The sequence below is a fragment of the Schistocerca serialis genome, chromosome 7 (genome assembly GCF_023864345.2).
Source record: "Schistocerca serialis cubense isolate TAMUIC-IGC-003099 chromosome 7, iqSchSeri2.2, whole genome shotgun sequence".
NCBI classification, from domain to species: Eukaryota; Metazoa; Arthropoda; class Insecta; order Orthoptera; family Acrididae; genus Schistocerca; species Schistocerca serialis.
The window spans coordinates 425,858,353-425,868,147 of NC_064644.1; the positions used below are offsets into that span (position 1 = coordinate 425,858,353).

The 9,795-nt window shown below is 39.4% G+C and overlaps 1 long non-coding RNA gene across 1 annotated transcript in view; it reads right to left on the reverse strand.

Moving 5' to 3' along the window:
* Window positions 1-9,422, reverse strand: part of LOC126412838 (uncharacterized) — a 32,197-nt gene extending 22,775 nt beyond the window's left edge. The window contains exon 1 of the long non-coding RNA XR_007575355.1: window positions 9,233-9,422. This is a non-coding gene — a long non-coding RNA (uncharacterized LOC126412838). The remainder of the gene's footprint in view (window positions 1-9,232) is intronic.
* Window positions 9,423-9,795: the final 373 nt, after the last annotated feature.

A 9,795-nucleotide genomic window follows, 5' to 3' on the forward strand; every position in this document is an offset into this window, starting at 1 on the left:
TAATTACTAGTAATTTTTGCTATGCATTATGTTTTGCTATCTGAAGTGTTATGTCCAGCTCCTTATTATAGTTGTGTTTGTCAAGTGGTACTGTGTTTATTCTGTCCAATATACTGTCTCAAAGACAGAGGAAGGACACAGACATCATAAATATGGTCCTATAAGTGACCTGATATGAAAACAAATTTAAAGTGTCGTAGCTACATGAGCATAAAAAAGCGAGACAGATAAACACAGAAGCTAAATCTCTGGAAACCCTAAGAGAAAAACTACACAGAAAATTTAATCATAACCACAGTGGACAAGGGGAACACATTATTTCTCATGGATCAACCGTGGATCTCATGGAAAGTAGCAAGTCACACAATTTCATTTCACAGAATAAAATCACAGAACTACAATCAGTCCCAAACAGCAGCTTTCCACAAAAAAAGAGAAATGTTTTAAAGATTGTAGAGCACACACTCGATGACAGACAGAAAGCCCATATGACACATGTGGAGCCTAATGCTCCAAAACTTAGTAGCCATCCAAAACCTCGTAAAGTAAATAGTTGTGTTAGACCAGTTGTAAAATAAAGAAAATCACCCACACACACACCTTCACCAGAAATCCACTAAATCTACTTACATGGCAGTGTTAAACACCAAATGACAAAATAGTAAAAAACACAAAAGAACTAATAATCACCAAAAAAGACTTCATATTCCAGAAACAGAATTCCAGTCTCATTTAATGAAGAAAACGTGCACTCCACATTCACATCAAAAGAAGCAATCAAAATACAAGAATGAGACCTAGATATAATCACTTACCATAGTAGCACATAATGGAGATAAGCACTCTTACACATCATTTCTGTTAGAAGCTACTTTCAGTTCAATAAAGAGTTCTTCTTACCACAAGAATGGTTACCACCGGGATAATCATTTCAGGAATGTTAGCAAATACCTTCATGAACATAATTTAAGAAAGAATGTTCCAGAAAATAGTGCCAGGAAAATACAGCATAAAATATTGTTAGAGATACATGGATCAATACTGTGATTGGCAAATGACCAATAAATAAGTTAGAACAACCACACACAGAGATAAACAAACTACACAGAAACATGAAGTTCAGTTTAGGGAGAGAACAAGCACGCCAAATACAATTCATAGATGTATCCATCCAAAAGGAAAATAGCTTACACTCATTCAGTATGAACAGTAAAAAAAAAAAGACCACAGCAGAAATAATACTGCACAAACCATCTAACCACGCCCAGTATGAAAAACAAGCAGCTCTCAGGTATATGGTTCACCAACTAAACAAAGCACGATTTGATGGTCCGCCCTGATAACTGAATGGTCAGCGTGACGGACTACCATCCTAAGGGGCCTGGGTTCGATTTCCAGCAGGACAGGGATTTTCTCCGCTCATGGACTGGGTGTTGTCTTCATCGTCATTTCATCCCAATCTGGCGAGCAGGTTGTCCATTGTGGCTTCGAATGTAATAAGAACTGCACCAAGGCGGCTGGACCTGCCCCAAAAGGGGCCTCCTGGCCAGTGACGCCAAACGCTCACTTCCATTTTCATACCAATTGATGAACAGAACTATAATAAGGCGTTGCACATACGACTCATGTAGCAAAAAGTAATGGATATCAACAATTTCTAGTTTCAGAACTAAATGAGAAAATAAAAAAAAATTAAAAACAGGAATCACAAGACTACATAAATCCAGAAATGGGCAACACCCACTACAAACACACACACCAACAACACCTTCACGGCACAATGAAAAGAGATTCAGTAACAAAAAACATCTTCTGATGCCAGAAGAGAACTTCCAAATCGAAACGGAAATAATGTAAAAGAGCTGCATAGCAAAGTAAAAACAAACTTTGGCAACCAAATATTATTTAAACTAATAAAACATGTAGTAAGTAAAGAGGAGTCCGTCAAGAAGCCACAAAAAAAATGTCACATAAACAAGAAAATGTATGCACTCTAGATCACTACCACTGTACCATAGTAAAGCAACAATTTCTTTACATGCAGGTAAGGACATACTAGACATACGAGCTCAACTCTCTCTCTCTCTCTCTCTCTCTCTCACACACACACACACACACACACACACACACACAACAGATATCACTACATATACAGGGTGGTGACAAATGGTCTGAAAAGCTTGTAGGGGTGTTGCAGGTTCCTCTGCGAAAATCTGTTACGGAAAAATCGATACATTGTGCTAATCAGGCCATTACACATTCAAATTCAAGCAGCCTGCCAGAGACATGTTCTTTATTTGGTTTCACGAACCGAACAAGAGAGCAATACAAAAACTGGACGTGGCATGGCAGCAAGGTTCAAACACGTGCCAAATGCAGAGCGGTCTTGTGAGCTAATATCTGCGGTATGAGAACTACTAATTGTATCTGGAAAGCCACCGGAATTTGCGTGTGGAATTGCCTGATTGGCTAACTTAAATGATAATAAACTCAAAAACGCCACAACATATCGAACTTTTTTCTTAACGATAACTTCTCAGCACAGCTCCTCTATAATACCCTTACAATCTTTTCAGACTGTTTTTCACCAATATATAACTCCGAAAGTGCTAATGTGGTGCTTCCTGGACTCTCAGGTAGCGCGCTAGCCACAGATCAAATCCACCCGGCGGATTAACGACGAGGGCCGGTGTGCCAGCCAGACTGGACATGGCTTTTAGGCAGTTTTCCACATCCTGATAGGTCAATACAGGGCTGGTCCCCAAATTCCGCCTCAGTTACACGACTCGCAGACATTTGACAAATGTTTGCACAATTCCATGGCCTACACTGGACACAGACAGCTGGGGTACACTAATTTCGTCCCAGGGGGGGGGGGGGAGGGGGGGGGTTGGGGTGGTGGCAGGAAGGGCATCCGGCCGTATTCTGACACTAACATTGCCAAGTCAATACTAACAAAGCTGACCCCACGCTAAAGTGGGAAAGGCCCCGAGAAAGAAAGAAAGAAAGATACAGACTGAGTGTCTCTCCCACGCGTCATCAGGTGCATTATTTCAGGTGTTTCACCAGATATTTGCAACATGCAGCTGGGGTAAGCCGAAACAAGTCCTGCTCATCCTGGCGTTCATAGACGCCCACTGTCGACAGAAAGCCTCCGTCTGTTGATATTACAAACGAATTACCTTTAAAATGCAATTTCACGTGCCCATTTGCAGAGCAATCTCAATTTTCTCTCGTGCGTTACTCGTTTTATAGATATATATTGACAGGAACAGTAAAACATGAAGAATAGTTAGTACTCCAGCAGTGACTGAGCAGCACTTTCGTATGATGGTAGCAGTTAGCTCAGCCCGGAGTGGCGCTGTCACTGTGGAAGTATGCTTATTCTTTGCGTTTTAATGAACCTGTTAATACACACCGGATATATGAATATCGGACTAGATTAATTTTGTCCAGCTCTGTCGAATGAGCACATGAACATCGACTTTAAAAATCATTTTGTTTGCGATGGGAAACAAATTGACGGCTTCCGCTGATGGTGGATATCACAAGAAAGAGGTGATAAGCAAAATTTGTTTGGGCTGCCTCCAGTTTTATATTGCAAAAACGAAACTGCAAATATCTGGCGAAACGCCAGTGAAAATTGTCACCATTACTTAGGTAAAAGGAAAGATGCCCTGTACATACACACACACACACACACACACACACACACACACACACACACACACTCACACATTAGTCAAAATACATAAACACACAGGCATCAATAGCAGAAGTTTCTTCTCTACCAAAACGAAATAAAAGACAAATTAATTCTGCAAAATCAAAACAATGTACATTAAATGGTGAGTTGACAGTCGACCTTTACAACAAAAAATGTAATATATAAAGTGTTAGTGCAAGTGCTGCATGTTGAAATCTATCCACATATGTAGGGAAGAACGTGAAGAATGACATAAGAAACAAAAAAAACCATTGAGTAGTAGTGATAATTTAATACTATTAATAGTAGCAAGTGTAAGCATGAGGGCTGTTCATGAACCTAGCAAACAAAATTGTACGAAAATAGATATTGTTATAGTGACCTCAGAAGATGCTTTAGCATAAAGCGAAACTTGTTCTTAATAAGACTTACATCACAGATTGAGAAAACAGTATACGCTGTATAACTTATAAAAAGTGTGGAAAAAAGAGGCTGGAAACAGAGATGACAATATTTATAGCTTAAATTTTGTTGTTTTAATTTAAGTAAATGCTAATCAAACATTCAGTGCAGTTTCATTACCCAAAATTTCAGTTTTAAGGTATTCCTTAATCTGACTTCTGTTTTGGCTAACCGAAAATGCAGGGTTGCGTATTTGCAAGATGAATATACACATTAATTGTTAGTGTTCCTTCAGAAGAAGACCAGCAGTTAACTGACAGAAATGAAGAACCACCTTACAGTGTTCACAATTCAGGATCTTATGCTGTGATTAAATGTATGAAAAAAGTAAGCAGTCACTTAATTTTGTATGCATGTAAAATTTGCTATTTAGAAGGCAAAGGTTATGCTAAGGTGCCATATTTAGTCAAGCAGATAACATATGAAAGTTCTTTGTTACCTGAGGGAGTCCTAGTTGAGATTCAAAGATATTATTTTCAAGCATGATGTTGGTAACAATGTACTAACAAAAAAGAAATTCATTACTTTAATGTTGCAAGAAAGTAATTGTGGATGTAATAACTTTTACTTGGAAAACTTTCTAGAAGATAAACTACTGGTGGACGTAACGCTGTGAGGATGAGTCATGAATTGTGTATGGATGACTCAGTCGATAGAGCACTTAGGCTTAATACAGAAAAACCAACAATTACTGATATATAACATCTGCTGTGGAAGACAGCCACACAAACAAAAAATTGTGTCTAGCATATCAAGCATTTTAACACAACAGCTAATAGCTGAGTGAGTATTGCTATCATGAAGTACCTGGTTTGTATCTGAGTAGCAATTACTTTTTGCAACTTATATCTGAATTCTATAATTATTATCAAATCGAAAAATCAATTAAAGACGAACAAATACTGAATCATGGTTTCTAATAAATTATTTTCCTTGTTTTTAATTAGAAGTGGTACAGAAGTAAATAAAAGATTATAATGAAATACCAACTGTGTTGTTGTTAAATGAAAAAAGTTTCTTACAGCAACAATAACATTCAGTCTCTAGTTTAATATGTGTTTTACTTTTAATTTCATATTTTACATATTTGCAACAAGTTTTTATTTAAAGTCAGTACTCACATTTTGTATGACTAGTAATTAAAAATAAAAAGGTGCACTTTTATTGTAAATTGTGATTCATTATTTACTAATTAACATTTCTATTTGGTAATAAATATAATATTTAAAAAAATTAAAAAATAGATTTAGTACTATTGAGATTCAAACCTATGGCTCTGTGATTACAAGACTTACATGCTATATAAGAATCTGGTAACTTCATTACACTGTCAGAAATCTTTAAATGTTTACAGTTACACTTTTAGAGGTTTACTGAGGATTGTATCTTACTGCTTTAGGCAACAACTGTGAACAAATCTTCCAATTCTATAAGTGCAAACGAAATCAAAGAGGATCAGTCCACAAGGTTCACATGTCAGCCACCGGGTTACTCTAATTTCTAAAATTCTCAGGCACAAAATACTTTTGGAAGTTGAACTTTTGGAAGTTGAACATCATGATGAACAGACATACCACAGTTGCCATTTACAGCGCCTGCTGCCAGTCTCTGTACACACATGCAACGTTCACTGTGATATTAGATGGACTTCATACTCTGTCCCCTAACTACCACCTATGCCAAAGCAACCAACTTTTCAATCAAGTACCGTGGACTGCTGCTCATCTGGCCTGCTAATGACCATTCCTCTGGATATCAGATAAAAACAGTCCACATCAACAGACATGCACAAGGCTGTTTCAAAAAAAAAAAAAAAAAAAAAAAACTCCAACAGCTGCCACAATACTGTGTGACGCCAGCCTCGCCACCTGAGCCATAAGCATCACCACAAACAGCATTGGCATTACAGTACTACCTTGCTTTCATAAATGACATGCGAATTCTTCAGCATGCCAAGTATTTAGGCTGCTGACCGTCTGCTCTGCAGCCAGTCCACGCTTTGGGATTACGCCAGTTATGCCTAGTAGCTCATCCTGCTGTGGAACAAGGAATGTCCATACACTACAACCATCTTTGAGTTACCGACTCACTGGACCTTGCTTCAACCACCTTCAAGCTGCCACCTTATTATATCTTCACCATCCTCAAGCTCACCACATCATGTTCAATCCATCCTCAAGAATTTCCCAGTTCTCCACTGATCATAGCCTCTCAGACTTAATTCTTGAAAGAACATTCCAGGACAACATAAGTCATTGATTTTCAGTATAAACCAAGTAGTTTGGATTGACATTCCAAGGAAACTGTTTTATTGGACTCTCTTACTTCGTCTTCTTAAAAAATAGACAATTGCTCTTTGGTACCTCAGAACTCAATTGTAGTCTTTTCTTCCCCTCAGACATGAATACTGCGATGGTGATGAGGATAACCTGGCTTGGAGATTACATCCCAGTAGTGACTAGTGTCCAGACATTCAGACTTTTCATGTTTTTGTGTTTTCCCAGAGTAGCCTTCCACAACTACTGCACTGGTCTGTTGCTGAATGCTTATCACTTTAGAGATGGGCGATCCACTACTGAACTGATTGAAAGAGCTAGACTCTTTCACAGAGTGAGTGATCAGTGACTCGGGAAAAAGTAATAGTAGCTCTTGAGATCTGAAAAGCCTTCCCAGTGATATCAGTGTGTAGAACAAAGATTCTAGGCGACTGCAACAGAATCCCACTCAGCATGCTGAATTAATCACTATGACTGCAAAAGAAACACTGTATACAATACATTAGATATAAGTATAGATAGTTTGCTACTGTGAGTAGCTTTTGTCAGTCACGAAAAGAATAGAAATATCACTCCCTTAGAACATTGTATTAATGCATAAAACACTTTCTTCCCTTTTATTTCTGCTTTTGATTTGAAAAGGCAGCTCACAATGAGCTGACATATTGGCCCATTCGATACTGCACCACATGAGGTGATGCTCTTTGAAGCGGAAGATTGTGGCTCCCCTACCACTTCCTACTGAGCACAGAGTTGATGACAGAACACTCATGAGTCACTGCCCTCGTTGCTCACTCATTGACTTGTATTGTATGTGACTGACTTGTGATTTTGCTCTTCACTCATTAACTCACTGAGCTCCTAGCAGCTGCTCACTGCTTCTGAATATACACAGAGTGACTCAGGAGCTGCCCTTCTCTTTGCATTCTTGGCTCACTCACTGATTCAGCTCACAGTGATTGTGGCTCATTCCTGATTCAGCTCACAGCTTGACTTGAATCTTTTGAGTAACAGCTCTTCATTCAAGTTAAGCTTACCTTAGATATTATTTACTGTAACAATAATTTTTATATATATATATATATATATATATATATATACTATATTATTAAGTTTCATATATATATTAGTGCATTTATACATTATTGAATACACTGAATGTACATGTATTCTCATTTTAAGATTTTACTATTTAAAAAGTGCTTCTTCATAGAAGTATTTCAATTTTTCGACATTAATTTTTTTTAAGATCTTAGAATGTAAGTCAAGCATGTTGCCTTCATTCATAAAACTTGAAAGTCATAAATTATATGCTTTTACCAATCTAGATTAAAAACGCAAAATGCCATTAGCAGTAGTTTCCTGTTCTTCTGGCTCCTCTTCAGACCTGAAGACCTATCTAATATTAAATCATGCAACACTACTTCTGGAACAATGTGGTCAGAAACTGCATCAAAATCACTTCTTATGAATCATGATCACCAATGTCTGCTTCCACTTCAGATGAAGCTCTCAAAACAGGAAATCAAAGTGAGTACCTAATTTCAATCTGCCATTGTCGTTTGGTTCCAAACCCGGTCCTGATTTGGTTTCTTTTGAGACATCCTCACTCTTAACCGATTTTCGTTCGAAAAAACATATAAGCAAGTCTGTCAATGATATAAAGGCAGTCACATTAAGTAAAATTATTGATTTCTTGTACTATGAACCAACAGATTCTATAATTTCTTTAAATGACGCCATATTCGCTTTTATCTCTTCCTGTTTGTATTTCACTAATGCAGTTTCTGTGTTTGAGCCATTTTCAAGGACCTACTAAGTATAATGTAATATAATGAGAAAATCATAATAGGAGATCAACAGTAAGTACAATCAGTTTTGTAGTTTAACATTCATATACTTACAATGTTTTATGTTATGTAAAATAGGTAAAGTTGTTAAACGACTGTGTTAATGTTGACGCTAATATGATCATTGGTTTTTATTACTGGCATTAGGACATTTCTTATTGATGATCAATGACAACTGGACAACTACAAACAATATTTGTATGTACACACTTACAGCACATTTTGTAGATGGTAAAACTGCATCAAATCTGAGGAAAAGCGTACTATAGAAAATATTTCGAGCTGGGTTGAGGCCATTAAGCCAAATATAACTTGAAGTTTAAAATCAGTATTATAGAGATGGACAATAGTTCAAATATGATGCCAGCTGCAAAGCTTCTGAAACTTCCATGTGTCCCATGTTTTGCACATTCCTTACATCACACTGTGCAACACAGTATGAAAGTCAATACCGAAAACATTTGATGAGGTTAAAAGACAAGTTACGTTTTTCACTAAGAATCCTTTTGCCTTCATAAAACATTCTGAAATACATGAAAATTTAAAGAAAGACCAATCAGCAAAAACTTTGGCAATTATTGTCTGCTATAGAGGCTCAAAATCTTTGCAGTGGACTTCCTACGACTTATCGAGTCACTGGACTGCGCTGGACAAAGGAGGTATGACACGATGTTGAATGGTATCCCGTGATTTTTGTCATTTTAGTGCACGATTTAATTTACAGGTTTGCAAAATAATGTAAACATTTTATCAAATGCTAGGAATCAGATTGTGTGAGTGTGTGTGTGTGTGTGTGTGTGTGTGATAGAATCTATTTGTTACTTGCTAAAACGGGTGCTACACACTGGGATTTGTAGCAGGTCACGTATCGGAAGCTGTCTGATTGTATCATACTAAAGGTCACAAATAAAATGAAATGAAAATACCTGACCACGTACCTAACGTATCTGGAGGCATCATGTGGGTCAGCAGCCGGCACCTTCTGGGTCGTCTGTATGGTACGTGGCGGCCAGTGGCTTCAGGCGAGTCACGTTGTCGTGGCTGAAGGCTCTGGCGGAGGGGACGAGGCGATCGGTTCATGACAGGGCACTAGCCGCGGAGGCCATCTGGGATGTGGGCGGCGGCGTCGGCAGGCAGGCAGCGCAGCGGGGCGGCGCCGGCCACGGGGGCGGCCGGAAGCGGAGGCGCGGGGGCGGGCGAGCACCGCCGGCCGCAGGGTCCATCTGGCGGCGGCACCCGCCACGGGGGCGGCGGGAGGCGGAGGCGGAGGCGCGGGGGCGGGGCGCGCCGCTCAGGACGTGGGCGCCGGCCGCGCCGACGACGCCGACGCCGACGCCGAGGAAGACGACGACGACGTGGAGGCGCTGCGCGGCGGCGGCGCCAGAGGGCACAGCCGCGGGTCCGGCGTCGTCGTCACCACCACCTGCCGGGAGTGCGTCCACTCACTCACCACCTGCCACTGAACCTCAAGACTTGTCCACGGCTCTAACAACAGAGTGTG